The following is an 18,544-nucleotide window of genomic DNA, read 5'->3' as shown; positions in this document are numbered from 1 at the left end:
TGAGTAAATTAGGTCCACCCAGCTATTGATTAGAAGAAAGTCACAGGTTCTACCCACACTCAAGGGGAAAAGACTATAACAGGATGTGACTCACTGGGTTGTCAGCCTAGGGTTTCAGCCACAAGTGTTCTTTCCCCATCCCAGGGTTCTTCATATGAGGGACTCCTTCAAGTATCAATTTAAATTAATCTTTTTTAAAGAGACTTCCCCTCATCATTCTGCCTAAAATAGACTTTTCCTTGTTGTTGGTTTTTTTTTTTTTTTTTTTTTGTAACAGTGCCTTGTTTATTACCATCACAGAACTTCATCCTATCTGAAATTACCTTGCATACTTACTCATTCTTCTACTGACTACCCGACTATCTCTTCAAGAGCAAGGACTGTGTCCATTGTATTCCCCACTACAGGGCCAACACTTGGCACAATGCTTGGCACAAAATAGATGTTCAACTAAATATTGACTAACTTATTGCAAAGGCAAGGCATTTATGGCCTTCTGGGGATTAAATGCTCACATGCCCTAAAGGTGTGTCATTGGTCTTTTTTTCTGATTTGGCCAAGTGCAGCAATGGAACGGGCATTGCAATCTGAGATCTGAATCCACTAATACTAAGCCTCTTTTATAGTGGGGATTTCCCCCTGAGCTTCACAGTACATCTCCAGCCATGAACTGGCCCTCTAGTCACATTCAACTTGTCTCTCCCATCACAAGATTGAAGGAAGAAGGGCATAAATTAAATCTTGTCTTTGCAGAGTCACACACCGCTTCTAACCATCATTAGTTATTTGATGGGCTGCTGGTTTTCAGTTGATTTGCTTGCTAGTTGTACTTTAATTTCAGCATTCTGGAAGGGAGTCAAGATGTGTATACCACATGAACATGTTTTACTCTGTTTGTAGGGGCGAAATGAGAGGGCATTTAAGATGTAAGGGACACAAAGACAGATGCCAATGTTAAATTTCCCAGAGCAACAGCTTTTCCAGAGCAATGATTTGTCATGATGGGGTCATCAGAAAATCCTTACTTCTCTGTCAGTTCTTCCTAGAACGCATGGCAGATATTTCTATCTACCTGCACCTGCTGTTATTGAGAGACTAACTGCTATGGAAAGTTGAAATTGAGAGTGACTATCTTACCTCTGAGGAACAGAGGAGTAGGGATGGAGGCAGCCTTCAAAACTGCCCTAGACATTTCAGCAGTCTTTTCCTTTAGTTGCCAAAATAGTGTCATAAATATGCTCTTTCTTTCACTCTTCTCATAAGCATTGAACCACAAAACTGTAATCACAGGTGTTAAAGAGGTGTACTCTCAGAAAAAGACATACAGAAATAGTATCTTCAGGGCACCTGGGTGGCTCATTTAGTTGAGCATCCGACTCTTGGTTTTGGCTTAGGTCATGGGATGGAGACTTGTGTTGGGCTCTGCGCTCCATGGGGAGTCAGTTTGAGATTATCTTCCTCTTCCTCTCCCTTTCCTGCTCTTTCTCTCTCAAATAAATAAAAAAATATCTAAAGAAAAAATGAAATAGTATTTTCTACTTTTCCACTTTTCACTGAATGGTGGAAGCTGTTATAAACCATCTAACACAGCTTTGCAAATAAAGATATTTTATAATCCTTCTGACATATTTCAACAAACCAGACTCCCCCTGGTAATGATCTGAATTTACCTTCTTTTAACGTGTATCCTTTGCTTCTCTGGTGACTCAGACCTACAGTTAACAGGAACATGGGTAATAGAGTATAGTGCATGGATTAAAGTTTGTTAACCCTTTTGGGTTTTAATCCTTTCTGAAAATATTCATAAAATACCTAGTTCTCTTTCCTGCCCAGCTAGTGAGTGATTCTGTGTCAGGAAATGATCTATCTTCTGACCTCCAGTTTGAGCAGCATTAATGCCTACCAAATATGAAGCATTTACTATATGCCAGGCACTAAGCTTAGTACTTTACATATATTATCATATTTAATCCTCATAATAAGCCTATAAACTAGATATTTTTACTCACATTTTAATAAGGAGCCTAAAAAAAGAGAAAGAGAGAAGTTAAACGAGATTTCCAAGGTCAAACAGGCAGTCAGCAGCAAAATCTGGAGTTTTACTCAAAGTTGTATGATCCCAAAATAAGCTTTTTAACTCATTGCTTGAAAATAGTTGTGATTTTCCACTGATACAGAAGGCTCTGGAGAATAAGTAGAAGTTTTTGATCTGTCCATACTCTAGAAAGATAAGTATGCATGTATCTTATTAAAACTCTTAGGAGTGTCTTTTTGTTTAGGCTGCTCTTTTTCACCCCCTAAAATTTGTTAGAGGAAAAGAAAGGTCAGCGAAGGACTTGGTTCTTTGTATTTGCTAATTATGAGCGCAGTGGGTGTGTCTTTATTCAGTGGAGATGGATTAGATTTATGTTTGCTTCTCTCATTTAGGTTTGACCATATCAATACAATTGTTTCCTGATCTAATTTTTGAAAACATAGTTAAAGTCCCATAGTGTTCAGAAGATGGTTAAGTACAGAAAAAGCTTGTTTTTCTCATTTTGCCCTTGCTAGTGTGTAAGCCAGCCAACTGGATGACTTGTCAAAGTGACTGCCTTATGTTTCATAGCATAAGTACCTTCTTGTCAGGGCCCAGGGACCCAGGTTTTTAAAACAAGGGTGCTCTCTGGAGAAGGAACACCCACAAAAGCATGCATGAATATTCAAATGACAAAGGTTTTAAATGAAGAGTTAAATCAGGGTTTGGTAAATATTTTAGGCTTTGTGGGCCCTGAAGCTTGTGATGCAATTATTTAATTCTGTCACTGTAGCAAAAGCAGTCACAGAAATATGCAAAAGATTGGGCATCATTGTCTGTGTTCCAATAAAACTTTATTTACAAATGCAGGCAGCTGGCGGATTTGACCTGAAGACTGCGGTATGTCAATCCCTGAAGTTAAATATATCATATCATAACAGAAAGAATTCTTCACTTTCCCCAAAGTTGCACTTATGTAAAATTAATCAAGCTATACCCTAAAAATCTGCACTTTAAAAGATGTATGCCTCATAAAATATGTTTCAGAATAAACATTATGCCTTACAAAACAGAGAAAACATTTTAAAAAGAGAGAGGAGAAAGAAAAAAAAATCTTACAAATAAGAGCTTTACAGATTTGAATTTTGAATGTGATACATGATATGAACTTGGGAGAAAAGAGCTCTGTACAAAAATAACAAATTAATAAGACTTTTAAAATGGAGATTATTTCTCTTTGATTTTAATTAGGCTCCTTCTAGGTTTTCAGGTTTAGCAAATTATCAAACCCCAAATAAAAACCTTAGGCTTATCTCTCAGGCAAGTTTTCTGAAATTTCTGAAGTGTCCATGGATGCTCTTCTGGCAGCATTGTCTTTGTTACATTTCTATGTAGCTAATCTATGTTGCTAATTAAATTCCATCATGAAGTATGGTTTCAATCATTTTCTGTCCAATACAAGCATCTTTGTTTGTGTAGAGATGCATGACCCCCAACCATGCGGAAATGCAGGCGGAATAATGAGTTAGATTGAAGTGGTCTGATTTTTGTTTTATGAAAGTTAATTGGAAGTGTGACTTTATTCTTTGTCACCAAAACACGATTAACCTATCGCCTGTTTTGCATTTGCAATAAAGAATTCATTTCACCATATATTTGGTTTTAGACTATTCAGAAACATAAAAGAGAAACAGTCTGAGAATTGTAGGCTAAAACAGACAGTCTTACACTAGAGATACACACATGTCCTCCATCATGTGTGAACACAGCCGAGGAGATCAAATGAGCTGTGTGCCTTGGGCAATTTCTTACCTTCCCTGAGACTCAGTTTCCTCACTTCCTGCCTTCCCTGACTCTGCCAGGAGGAGCTGTTGTCTCCCTTCTCCCTGGACCTTCTCCCTGTGATCACTGGACCACATTTACTGGAATACAGTCATCCTCTTCTTTAGTACCAGGCACATTGTCTCCCTCTACGAAGCTGTGAGCCTCTGGGGACTGTGAAGTGCATCTTTGTTCCCTTAGCACCTAGGCCACTGTTTGCCCTGCAGGATATCTCAAAAGAGAATGAGTGAATGCTGTATTATCTATTTATTGCTGCGTAACGTACTACCCCAAAACTGTGGCATGAAACAACACCCGAAGGCCAGGAAATGGCATAGCTTAGCTGGTTTCTCTGTCCCAGGCTCTCTCAAAGGCTACAGTCAAGTTATTAGCTGGAGCCACCATCCTCCCAACTAGGGCTGGATCTGCTTCCAGACTCTCTAAGTGGTTGTTGGAAGGATTCAGCTCCTTGTGGGCTGTTGGACGGAGCCTTCGGTTTCTTGCCATGTGGTTCTTTCCAACATGGCAGCCTGCACCAGCAAGAGAGAGAGTCTGCTAAGAAAACAGGAGTCATAATCTTTCATCATTTAATCATGGAAGGGACATACCATGGCTCTGCTGTTACTGGATTTGTTAGGATCAAGGCACTAAGTCCAGACCTGAAAGGGACAGATTACACAAGCGTATAAATACCAAGCTAGGGATCCCTGGGGACCATGTCAGAAGCTGCCTACCACCAACATCTACTTCACAAAACTACCTGCAAGTCCAGAATGAGGCAGTATCTACGGAAGATACGACATGCTTGCTGTTTACTCCTCATAGATTGTTCTTTCCTATAAAACATACTTTCTCCACCTCCTTCTCATCCTCAAGTTTCCATTTAAATGCCACCACCTCCATGGGGCCTTCACTGAATGTTATAGCATGGTCCCTAAGCCCTTCATCCAGCAGCTTATCTGTTTCCTTTCAAGCACAAATTACCAGCCACCATTTTTTCATTTACTTGTTTTCAGTCTCCTCCACTAGAAAGCAGGCTCCATGAGGGCAGGAACCCAGCCTGTCCTGTTCTCTCCTCTCCCAGGCTCAATAAATAACGCATTGAAGAAATTATACTGCTACATCCCTTTGGAATTCATTTGTGTTGTAAAATTAGTACCAGTTGGAGTCCTCATGCTTGTACTAGCTCTTGGAGGCTTAGAATCAGAACAGAGCTGGTCTTAGGATAGGGGGTTCTTTATTGTGCTGAGATCTGAGAGCAAAGCAAAGCAACTTTGTGGTACAAGTTATGGCAGTGACAAGATTGGATTACCTAAATGGGGGAGGTAAGGCGATTGTGACGCATTGTCATACAAATGATAGTAATATTTGTGCTTGGCTGTTGTCACCTCTCTTCCCTGCTCTGCCCCTGCCCTAGCATGAAGGGCTGCATTTTCCAGTGCTGTAACAGCCACTAGTTATTAAGTAATAACTTAATGCCTGGCTTGGTCCTAAAAATTTTGCATGTGTCCTTCCCAGTTCTCATCACAACTTTTATACAGGAGACTGACGTGCAAATAAGTTAAAAATAAAAAACTGACAGCAACCAGACTCTGAAGGCCAAGCTGATTCCACCAGGTGTGTATTCACTACCACTCCCCAGGCCCTCTTCCTGCCCCCTCCATCAATATATACAAAAAAGACTAAAGATTGAGGAGTGAGCAGGTGGCCTGGTTTTCTGGTCCCAGTTATGCCCCTAATCTTGTTACCTTGGACACTTCATTTTTAAACTTCCATCATATACGGTGGTCAGTCTTCTTGAAGGAGGCTTATTAGAATTTCAACTCAGGCCTTGCCCCAAGGTGTCAGACTGTCTGAAGCCGGAACTCAAATTGACATCCCATACTTACATCAAAGACTCCTTCTTTTCCAAGTTCTTTAACTGGTATGTTTAACAAAATAGTATATGGATTTTGATGTAATTTTGCCAGAAGAGATCAGGAAAGTTATAATTCAGTGGCAGCTTACAATGGAAGAACAGGAAGGGGCTCCTTGGGAAAAAGATGGCTTGTTTTTTTTGCAGTATCTGGATTTCAGGTTTGTGCCCCAGGGTACCCTTTCCAGAGGTGAACTGTGGGATATTCGTGGCAGAATGCTTATTGGTGTTAACGTAGCTCAGTGTCCCAGGTAAGCAAGCATCGTGAGAAATGAGCATGGATATTATGGTGGGCGCATGGGCAATATGGATACATTCTCTGATGACAGGTAGTGGGATCTGGGGGAGAGGGGGTTTAAGATGGTGATGAGTCTGAGGGGCTAAGTGAAGCCCAGTATTGGACCAGAGTTCTATTGACATTTTCAGCTAGGTAATCTGTTCTCATGTGGGTTGCCTTGGGCATTGTAGGATGTTTAGAAATACCCCCAGCCTCTACTCACTAAATGCCGGTAGCACACACACCCTTCCGTTTGTAACAACCTAAATGGCCCCAGACATTTCCAAATATCCCAAGGGAATGGGTCACAAAATCACCACCAACTGAAAACCACTGGACCATCAGTAAGGTTGTAGTATGGTCAGGAATGTCTAGGTAGGATATAGCAACAACCCCAACATCTCAGTGGCTAAAATAAGCAAGAGTTTGTTTCTTGCACATGCAATGTGACCAGTGTGGGGGTGATGGAAGGATTCTAGACCTCAGTTACTCAGAGATTCAGATGAATGGAACAACCAGTATTTCTAACCTTTCATGAATTGCCATGCAAGAAGGAATAAGAGTACTCTGGAAGGTCTAGAACCAGTATTTAAGTGCTTTGTCCCAGGGACTATACATCACTTTCTCTCAGAACCCGTTGGGCAGAACTGGACTCACCAACCTCAGGGAAACCAGGTAGCGTAGCCTTACCATGGGCCCAACAGAGAGAACTGGAAATATTTGGTTAACAGCATTCAGAACCATGACAGGTGCTAAAGAGCTCTCTCCCTTGTTGACACAAAATGAGAAAGTGTTAAGGCAGAATATATAAGGTTGCTCAGTACTTTGGAAAAAAAACAACAAGACCTGCAACAAGAGTAACACTGTTGTAATAATACCTACAATTTCAGTTGAGCTTATTATATGTCAGATCATTTAATTCTCGCACAACAACCCAATGAGGAAAGTACTTCTTTTCATTGGAGACTATGAAACCAAGACACAGAATGTTTAAGTGACTTGTCTAGAATTACACAGCTAGTGAGTTATAGAACTGAGATTTGATCCAAGGTCTCTCTGAATTAAAGACTAAGCACCTTAAAAAATCAATCAGACTGGTGTGCAAATCACTTCCTCTCACTATTGGGATGAATGAGAAAGTTATCTCTCCTGTATACCCTGCTCTGTACCTTTGAGGTTTAAGTTTGAGGCATGATAGGGATGTGTTTGCAAACTCATTCCATCCTTCCGTTCCCTGACAATTTACTTCATGAATCCCACCATTCCTAGAGCATTTGGAAGAGTGCCTTAAGTCACTCCATCATGGGCTGATCATGCTCAGAGAAATAAATAGAATCCTTCTGGCCTTTCAGAGATAACACCGAGTTCCACATCATTTGTTTCTAAGAAAACAGGCTCCTGCACTAGAGTCAGGTGAATATTTGAGAATGCTTTGACCACTCCACTTGAGGCAAGCCCAGATACACCTAGTGTTTCTGCATCTCAGATGCTAAGGCCAGGGGGTTAATTACAAAAGCAAGCAATAATAAAAATGACTAACATTTATGCTAGGGATTGTTATTAGTATGTATTGTCTCGTGCAGATGAATACCATTAATATCACTATTTTAGGGGTGAGAAATGAAGCTGGGAGAAGCTAAGAAGCCAAAGTCACCAAGCAGGTCTTTGGAAGGATTCCAGATTTGACTCCAGATTTCAAGGATGTATCCAATCTAGTGGGTACATGAAGTTGCTTAACATTTTAAACATACACATACATCTCTTTCTAGTGACTTCCATGCCCCTAAGTCAAATTTATAGTATTTATTTCCAAAAGAAAAGGGAATATAAGGCAGGGGATTTTTTTCACTTTTCTTCTTCCCTTGGTTCGAGAGGTTACCTGAGAATTATTGAGTGTGTCATGTCTCAAAACAGTCAAGCTTGCCCAAGCAGACTTCAGAATGAGAAAACTCAGCCATTTACTCAAGATATTACCACTGAGAGAATCTTAGAATTTGGATATGAAATGACACTGTGCTCACAGTTGTCTTCAGCTCAAACTCCAGTTTTTAAAGCCATAGTGAAGGGGGCTGTTGAGGATCTTTGGTAATAATAATCGTTAAAGGAACAAGGATATAGCAGGAACAGAGAAAGCTGAGATGTGGCTCTTAGTATCTTCCAGAGAATTTAAATGAATTTATTTAAGGAAAAAGTGAGATGAGTGTTAGATTTTAGAAAGACTTCCCTAATTAAGTTTGAAACAGATTGTTAAAGGTAATAAGGAGCATCTAACATCTCCCTCCCTGCCCAAGTCTTAGAAGAGTCCAATCCATGCCTGATGGAAATAGGCAGTATGATGGGGGTGGGGGGGGGGCGGGAAACTGTTGCACACAGACCCCTCTAGGTTTGAATTCCAGTCCTGATCATTTAGTAGTTGTGTGACCTTGAGCAGTGACTTCACCTTGCTAAGCCTCAGTTTCCCCACCTGCAAAGTCAAAACGGTAAAATGTGCTCTGTTGGTCTTGTGCAGTTATCTATAGAATCAAAGGACACAGTGTAGAGATGGCCATTTATAAATTAAGAGCTCTGCAAGCATGAGCTGAACAAAAATTGAATTTATGCTATTTCTTAAAACCTACCCCTGTTCCTGAACTTACAGAAAAAGAACAGGACCGATAGTCACAATATTCTCATTTTGGTTCCACTAAAGCAAACTCAGTCCATGGCAGGGAGCTTTATTAGGATTTCCATTTCTGTGTCCAGTTTCCACCAGACGAATCACAGGTTCCCAGGACTAAAGTAATAATGTTCACTTCCAAATGAGTATTAGTCCTGTCCCCCTAAGACAATGGTTTTATAAAAGGCCTCCGTGGTGCTCTCATTCAAAGGAGTGTTAGTATTATCATTCACAAAACCTTTCTTTAATGGGAAAAGTGTAGGAAACCCCACGTCTCTGCAGGTGCCACTTCTCTGCAAGGCTTTGGCCACTTTCCCAGACAGCTGTTGAGAATGACAATGTCTTTCTTCTTGAAGAGGCTACCCATTTTAGAGTCTGTGACTGTTGTTATGGAGAAACTGTGAAATCAGAGAAAAACTAGGTTTTGGGCTTTTAAAATCAACTTCTCTCCCCAGATTGCCCATCAACTGAAACTGTTCTTCCAGATTAGTTTTGCCTGCTTTGAGCTACCTATAAATTAAATTATGTATATTAGTATATATATACTAATATATATACTTTGTATCTTTTTTGCTCAAATTCACTTCTATGAGGTGTATTTTTATTATTGCAGATAGTAGTAATTCAGTCTCATTCATTGCTATGCAGTATTCCAGTGTGTAAATATGCCAAAATGTAGCCATTCTATGGTTGATGAACATTTGGGTTGTTTCCAATTTGGAGCTTCTATGAATCAAACTGTTTCAAACACTCTTATTTATGCTATTTGATGGGAATTGGCACTCATTTCTTTTAATAGACACCTAGGAGTGGAATTGGACCCTGTAACAGATATAGAAATATAGATGTTTATCTTTAGTAGATATTGCCAAACCGTTTTCCGATGTGTTTTTACCAATAAATGCTGCTATCAGCAACGTAAGCAAATTTGGGTACTTCACATTTTCACCCACAAATAGGTCTTACCTATGTATCTTAAAGCAATAACTCTTGTTTTTGTTTCAAGTTTTTATTTAAATTCTAGTTAGTTAACATATAGGGCAAAATTGGTTTCAGGTGTAGAACTTCTGATTCATCACTTAAATACAACACCCAGGGCTCGTCACAAGTGTTCTCCTTAATCCCCATCACCCATCTAGCCCATCCCCGACCCACATGCCTCCATCACCCTCAGTTTGTTCTCTATGGTTAAAGGTTTCTTATGGTTTACTTTCCTTTTTTTCCCCTTACACCCGTGTTCATCTATTATTGTTCTTAAATTCCATATCTGAGTGAAATCACATGGTATTTGTTTTTCTCTGACTGACTTATTTCACTTGGCATAATACACTCTAGCTCTATCCCCATCAATGCAAGTGGCAAGATTTTATTCTTCTAGATGACTGATTAATATTCCATTGTATATATATATATCACAAGTTCTTCATCCATTCATCAGTTGGTGGACATTTGGGCTTTTTCCATAGTTTAGCTATTGTGGACATTGCTGTTGTAAACATTGGGGTACATGTGCCTCTTCAAAGCAAAGATTTTTCAAACAGAATTGTCTATAAAAACCTGTATAATGCCACATAAGTCACCTATATGATTACCAATACCAGACAGAGCTGTGAATAGAGCAGGAACTAACTCTCCTATGAGTGTTTTTTGTGATCTTACTGTGTCACTAAGGAAGAAAGAGAGGGGCACCTGGAGGGTTCAGTCGGTTAAGTGTTTGCCTTCAGCTCCGGTCATGATCCCAGGGTCCTCGGATCAACCCCATGTCAGGCTCTGCTTATGCTCTCTTGCTCACTCACTTTTTCTCAAATAAACAAAACCTTTAAAAAAAAAAAAAAGAAAATTTTTGTTTGAGTGTTTATGTTTCCATCAGTAGGAAAAATATAAAGGAAGCCGAAGGGATCATTACTTTCAGAAAATATTGTTACTTTTTTTTTTCCAGAATCCTGTGTTATCTATCATTAGCTATTGATCAATACACTTAATGGTTCACTGGCAAATATTGCCCGTTTCCCACATAACTAGAAATGAAGCAATCTTGGATCCCTGCAATTAAAAGTCAAGCAAATCAGCTTCCCCATAGAGTCTATCTCATGTCATAAGATAACTCTATGTCTCCTCCTGCGAGGGCTGGGCTGAGGTTTCTGGCAAGCAGTAGGCAGTACCCTGTACGTGTAGTACCATAGATTTTTCTATTTCTTTACCAGACAAAATAAAAACATGCCTCAGTTTGTTTGTTTTTAAAGATTTTTATTTATTTATCAGAGAGAGAGAGGGGGAGAGAGCGAGCACAGGCAGACAAAATGGCAGGCAGAGGCAGAGGGAGAAGCAGGCTCCCTGCTGAGCAAGGAGCCGGATGTGGGACTCGATCCCAGGACGCAGGGATCATGACCTGAGCCGAAGGAGGCTGCTTAACCAACTGAGCCACCCAGGCGTCCCGCCTCAGTTTGTTTTAAAATTATTATTTCATGGGGCACAAAATCCCCCAACCTGGGAACTGCTGACTTAGACACCCTTGCAGCGATGCCCAGGTGAGAGCTGATGAGTTGGTAGGGAGAGGAGGGAGCAGGTGTCAGAGTGAACGCAGTGAGCCAGCAGACAATTGTTTGGGGGGGCTGGAATCAAGGGGGAGGGAGTAAAGCAAAGAGTGGTCTCCAAAGACTCCGTGCTTTCTCCCTGGTTCTGGATGAAGCCGAGGTAGTGAGGATTGACCTCAAGTCCTGCCCCAGTGGCTTCACTTCTATTTCACACCATTCCACGGCAGCTCCGAGTATCCACTCTGACACATACGTCATGGTGAAGTGCATGCAGAGAGCGTGAGCTCCCATCTCAGGGCACCAGAAGTGCAGGCTCTTTTGGACACAGCAGGACTCCAGTGAGGCCACCTGACTTGTGACACCCCTCGACTCCATGCCCTTCCTCTGCCCTGGCGGAGACACCTGGCCCCCAGGAGAAGGCTCTCCAAAGCCCTCGGTGAGTTCTGCACGTCTCTGACACCATGGCTACCACAGAGCCTCTTAGACAGAACCTGCAGAGGCAGGAAAGGGCACTGCCAGGGCCAGCGAGCTGCCAGGCTCCAAGAAGCAGGCTTCTCACATTTTAAGCAGCATATGCAAATTAAATTAGCAAGGGTTCCACTTCATCTCCTGAGCCGCTCAGTCACCCTCCCCAATAATTCCCAGGCCAAACTGACCCAGTTTGAAATTAAAATCAGGTTTATTTTTAGAGGGATATATTTTTCACTTGCCTCAGTCTCGGTGGATGCTTTATCTGTTTGGCCTGATAAACATCCAAGTACATTATCCCTAGGCCCGCTGAGTCCTTCTGACAGCCACTTGATAGATAAAAGGCATGGTAGCATCTAGCTCATGTATATTCAGATGGCAGAGGCCAGCCCCACACCCAGTGCCCACATTGCCAAAGGAGGCAGTGTACACTTAGGACCTTTCCCTCCACCTGTCCACCAGTCTTAAAGCTGGCATTAAAGTCCTTGAACTGCAAAAACCTTTGAGTTTAAGGTGACTTAGAGCCTGGTCACACTCGAGTTCAGCAGAATCTACTGGCATTCATTGGAGACCTGTAACATCTTCTTTTGATAAAAATCTAGTCAGTATGAATTGCCTCTTTGCAGTCAGGTCCAAGAACATCTTTCATGCCAGTTGAAGGCTCTGTACTTTTCCTTTGTAGCACTTTCCACAAGGAATTATTCACAGGATTGTGCAGTTAACATTTGGCTCTTTTCTGAAAGCTATAAGCTCCCTGAAGGGTCCAGCCACCTCTGATTTTCTGTCACCATCTCTAGAGCCGAGCTTGCTAAGTCCTCAGCAAATGAGTGAAATCAGCTGCCAGACCAGTGGTTCTCAGTTGGGGGCAGTGTTGGCAGCTGTCCTGGATACAGTCTTGGTTCAGCTGGGGCGGAGGATCTGGTAGTGTCTAAGGCAATGATGCTGCCAAACGTCCCACAGGGCACAGGACAGCCCCCACAACAAAGAATTACTCAGCCTCAAATGTCATTAGTGCTGAGGCTGAGAAACCTGTGTTGGATTATTCCATTCATGTGTGATTATGCCTGAGCTGGGCAGGCCTGAGCAGACTTGCACACTCACGTGCTCTCTCTCTTTCTCTCTGTCTCTCAAATAACATCATGTGGATTTTGGAGTAAGGCAGAATGAGACTCCACCTCTCACAAACAAGCTGCCTTTTACAATTTACTTGACCTCCCTGAGCCTAATTTCTGCATCAGTAAACTGGGAGTAAAAATATTACCTCCCTTATACCATTTTTGTGAGAATGACATCACTCTTAGAAGGTTTATAGGACCATATCTGACACACAGTAACTTTTCAATAAATGCCCATCATTATTGTTCTCATTACATTGTTACAAAAGTAACAAGGTATTGTTACTTTTTCAGCAAGGAAGTTTGGTTTCATCCCTTATACAGTTAGGATAAGCTACATTGTGCTGCAGTAACAGGCATCCCCAAATCTCCACGGTTTATATCTCTTTTATATTATATATTCACCTTAGGAGCTCTGTCCATAGTAATTACTCAGTGACCCAAGTTTATGGTACAGGCCCAATTTCAAATGATGTTCCCACTGTGCCAGAGTAAAAGGAAATTCTGGGGGATCTTGCACCAACAAAAAAAGGCTCTAATCTGGAAGGGACACAGCACCTGTGCTCACAATTCATTGGACAGAAACTAGTCACATAACCCTACTCAATAACCAGAAGTTATAGGAAGTTGGCTCCTACCATGTTAGCTTAGGGAGGGAGCTGGACACGCTTTGCTAACAGAACAAATGACTACCACAGTCAAACCTCTAGCACAATGGTAGGATGAACTTTTTCCTTTGGCAATGGCCACATTTTCAGCATGTGTGTGTTCTAAGAATACACATCACTCTTCTTTACAGAGTACCCAATTATTTATATTTACAAATATAATGGTAAGCAAAAACAGATTAAATTCCTATGCCAGTATTATACTTTTTTATGTACCTTTAGGGGAGACCAAAATTAATTTAAAGATCTTGTTAGTGAATTTATACTTATAAAAACTCTGAAAGAAAGGAACAGAGCTCTTACAGGGAATCTGATATAGATCAGGAGGCCAGAAGTAGCTTTTCTTTTCTTTCTTTTTTTTTTTTTTAACTTATTTGACAGAGATCACAAGTACACAGAGAGGCAGAAAGAGAGAGGGGGGGAATCAGGCTCCCCCCTGAGCAGAAAGCCTGATCATGACTTGAGCCAAAGGCAGAGGCTTTAACCCACTGAGCCACCCAGACACCCATGAAGTAGCTTTTCTTAACTGGTGTTTAAGTTTGGTACATAAAGGATGAGTAGGCATCCAACAAGTGAGGTAGGGAGGGAGTGAGGAAAATTTAGGACAGAGGGAAACGTACTCAGGCAAAGGCCCTGAGGCAGGAGAGGGATAAAATTATGAGGGTTTGAAAGGTGCATGTAGCTAGAGCTGGGCAAAGGAGAAGCATGGTGGCCCATGTGGCTGGAAAAGCAGGCAAGTATGAGGCCTTGCAGATCCCAGGTGAAGCCTGATCTGTATCTGCTTCTTTATCTCCACTATGAGCTGAAAACTTTGGAGGACTTAACGCAAAGGACTGGCATCTGAGCATCGATGGCATGTCCATGAACTCTGAACTTACAAAGGAGTCCTTGTGTTTGGAAGTTTCCTGATTCCTTTCCCTCACTGGAAATGTTCTGAAATCATAGGCCTGTACCTGTACTTGCAGCATTTTAAAGCAATGAGCCTCTTTCCAAACCTGAATCCCATAGCCATCTTCTGTGCAACAAATGCGTCCCTTTCTCTTTGCATGCCTCAGGCTCAAGGAGGCCCTCCACGGACTCTGAGAGGGAAATGACATATCCACATGCAGCAGCCTAACTGCCTGCCAGAAACAAAACAGTCCTGACATGACTGCAATACGCTGTTTTCTTCTGGAAATGTGGGTTGTGCTCGATCCTTCAGACCTGTAGGACTAGAACGTGCCACCCTCTTAACCTTGAGGATTGGATTCCAGTCTCCCACCAAAACCAATTTGATTCACTGAGCCCACTTAGTCTCATATCTTTTTCTTTAGATGGATACAAAGAAGTGAGCAGCCATTACTCAACTGGGAAGCATCCAGGATTCCCAAACTAGTGTTTTAGCTGTCATGATTATCCTAGAGGAGAGAAACAGCCTGGATGTTGCCTGTTAGATTTGGACAGAAAAACAGCCAGCCCTCCGGTCATTTCCCATTGGGTTGAAACATAGAGCTTATGGAAACTCAATAAGGGTGGAAACTGTATAGCCTTTGCACGCTCAGAAAAAGTTTCTGGTTTATAGTGGGCTCTCAAACATCTAAATGCATGGATTTTCAAAAATGCATCAATTTATTTATATGGCTCTCATTTATTGAGCACCTACAATGAGCCATAGACTATACTGGATACTGGGAATGTGACAGATGCAAACAGGGCAGATGAGTTCTCAGTTCTATGGAGCTTTGATTCTGGTAAGAGAAAACAGACAAGTAAATAATTAAGGTAATTGCAGATGTTAGTAAATGTTATGCGTAAAATAAGATGGGATAAGGTATCAAGGAGGGAAGGAACAATTTCTTTAGCTAGAGTGGCCAAGAGAAAAATCACTTTAACAGGGGATATTTGGTATAAGATGTAAATAATGAAAGGGAAGCAGCTATGAGCTAGATGGAGCCAAGTCTCTGGACGGAGGGAATAGCAAGGGGAAGATGAGTATGGGGTGGTGTAGGAGCATGGAGGACAGGGAGGACAATGGTAAGAAATGAAGTCAGATGCTGGGGGGAGGGGGGTTGGGAGAAGGGGGGTGGGGTGATGGACTTTGGGGAGGGTATGTGCTATGGTGAGTGCTGTGAAGTGTGTAAACCTGGCGATTCACAGGTCTGTACCCCTGGGGATAAAAATATATTATATGTTTATAAAAAATAAAAAATTAAAAAAAAAAAAAGAAAAAAGAAATGAAGTCAGAGAGGTAGGCAAGGTCCAGATCTTATAGGGTCTAGTAGTCCATGACAGTAAGTTTGGGTTGTGTCCCACCTACAACAGGACACCACTGGTAAATTTTAAGCATGATAGTCATAAGAGTTCGTTTATGCCTTGAGATGATCACTCTGGCTTTTTGTGGAAACTGGGCTGGAGAGTGAGGTAAAGCATGGACATGGGGAGACCAGGTAGGAATCTGAGCAGTGGTCAAGTGAGCGATGATGGTGGTCTGGAGATACCAAGAAGCTATCAGATTCAACAGAGAGTACAGATGTGGAATCTACAAGAATTACTGCTAGACGAATACAGACTGTGAGGGAAAAGAGGAAATATGGAAGATCCCCAGGCTTTTAAATACATGCAGTGAGATGGATGTAACTTTCAAACATGAGAATAGAGCAAGTTTGAGGGTAGAAGTAACCAAGATTTTTTTTCTTTGGTTCAGGTTAGTTTTGATACTTCTTTTAGTGATCTAAGTGGCCATGTTTAAGAGGCATGCAGATACATATGGAGTGCAGGGCTGGAGATGGAATTGGGTATTCAATTGTATGATAAATGCCAAGCCCCACAGGACTAACTTGCATCCTTACCAGAACATTCAGCATTTCTTTGTTCCCTCATTTAACAAATAATGTGTTTGTTACAACATGTGAGATTCTGTGCTGGGCTGTATAAGATATCCAATCTCATCTTGATTTGTAATGAGCAAGTAATACAACTCTTCACTGATTGTTTTCCCTGTCTAGTCTTCGGTGTGATGGGCTCATTGAAAGAGAGGCAAATGAATTGGATATATTGGCATCTAGGAGAAGAAGAGCACAAAATCAATCAGTTCCAGTATACAGACTTGCTAGAGCTATTGCTGCAAGAGTAAATTGCTTTGCCACTGAGAAGTTTTAAAACATTTGGAAATTGAAGAGCTGGCTTAGTTCTCTACCATGTGAATGTCACTAGGTTTTTAATTAGCTCTGAGTTGCCTTGAGTTGGTATTATGAGCCATTAACATTTCTAGGATCTGCATTTGTAAGAACAGATTAGAAAAAAGAATCATTTGGGGAGCACCTGGGTGCCTCAGTCAGTCAAACAGCTGAATCTTGATTTCAGCTCAGGTCAAGATCTTGGGTCATGAGACAGAGCCTCGTGTCTGTCTCCATGCTCAGTGGGGTTTCTCTCTCTCCTTCTCCCTCTGCTCCACACCCCCCAACACTCTCTTTCTCTCTCTCAAATAAATAAATAAATAAATAAATAAATAAAACTTTTAAAAAAGGAATCATTTGGAACATGAACACTAGATTTTCAAGACTGTGTGATGCTTTGTCTCCAAAATATTCACTAATTCAGTGAAAAACTCTGTGAAACTATATGGTAGAGGTTAGATAGTCAAAGCAAACAGAAAATAGGGGACCAATATACTTTCAGCTAACTGCTCTGATAACCCGTAAGCCCAATGTGAAAAATAAAGATTGTGTCATCTCTCTGCCCCAATTCTGTCATTTTTAAAGGTTTGGTTTTGATACAGACAGGTAATAGAAAATAGCAGTGAAGTCTTGGCGTTTAGGTGACAGTTGCTCATGTAACGCCACCTGTAGAAAATGGCAAAGTGCTTTGATCTATCAGACTATACAGCAAGCAGATAATACAGAATGTACGGAATTTGCATGAAGGTCTGAGTTCACATTTAAAAAAACTCTCATTCAGAGACCTGGACTCCAAGATTTTTTTTTTCCAGAAATTTTCCTACCATTCTCTACTGGATCTAGATTTATAATAATATAAATTGAAATGTTGTACCACATACTACAACCTGTTGTTTTCTTATCTATAAACAAGTGATAATGTGAATTTGCATATTATGATATAGTGCTAAATGCTATGCTGAATTTTAAATTACTAAGCAGAATGCTTTAATATTTCATTTTATAAGACCTTAAATATCTTCATATAGCATCTATCATATTTAATATGCATGTGCTAATATGTGGGAAAGATTCCTAAGGTTCAGCTAAAAAGTCTTTTACTGTAATACAGTGTGGGTGTGGTATCTTTTGTAACTGAAGTGAATGTAATATAATGCTTTCTTCCCATATTTACTAAATCCCTTCTGCTTACAGTATTCTACCAAGAAAAAATAAGCCTCCCCAAAATAACAAAAACATAGTAAGCATTCAGTGAATGTTGAATGAACAAATACCTCAGAATTTTTGTTATATATTAGTAATAATTGTAACGAGTACTTAATACTTGCCAAGTTTTTGTCAAAAAACTATTGCAGGAACAAAGCTAACTATTTTATTGGGATTATCAATGTAATGTTCACAAAAAATCCTGCGAGGTGTGCTTTCTCATTATCTTGATTTTAAAGATGAGAAAACTGAGATAGAGACTTGGAAAGAACTTGTCTAAGGCCCAGTTACAGATTAGAAATGACACTCATGCAAAGGTCATTCAAAGTCATTCAAAGCTTAGTCATTCAAAACTAAATATTACAGACATTGGTTAATAAAAAAAAAAATTAGTCGGGAATCTACTGTATATACAAACAGTGTATGTACTGTGTATGGAGAATTTAAAAAATAATAATAAAATAAATGCCTATACCTACCTTAAGAAACACAGTTCACCCTTTAATTTTAATTTAAACTTTTACAATGGGAAATCTCTCTCAAGTGCTCAAGTGGAAAGAACAGACGAATGAGCCCCCACGTAGCTGGTGGTCAATCTTGTTCCATCATCATCCCTGCTGACACCCTCGACCTCAGATTATTTTGAAGCAAGTCTCAAGTTATCATCTCTCTTTATTTCAGTACATATATTTATTTTTTCCAAAGATTTTATTTA

General features: G+C 40.6%; 1 protein-coding gene across 24 annotated transcripts in view; it reads left to right on the top strand.

Annotated features, from left to right (window-relative positions):
- Window positions 1–18,544, top strand: part of CADPS (calcium dependent secretion activator) — a 468,270-nt gene that overhangs the window by 138,090 nt on the left and 311,636 nt on the right. The gene's annotated exons all lie outside the window — the stretch shown is intronic.

This window comes from Mustela erminea, chromosome 1 (assembly GCF_009829155.1).
Source record: "Mustela erminea isolate mMusErm1 chromosome 1, mMusErm1.Pri, whole genome shotgun sequence".
NCBI classification, from domain to species: domain Eukaryota; kingdom Metazoa; phylum Chordata; class Mammalia; order Carnivora; family Mustelidae; genus Mustela; species Mustela erminea.
The sequence above is the reverse complement of the archived record's forward strand: the minus strand, read 5'-3'. Positions and strand labels throughout refer to the sequence as shown.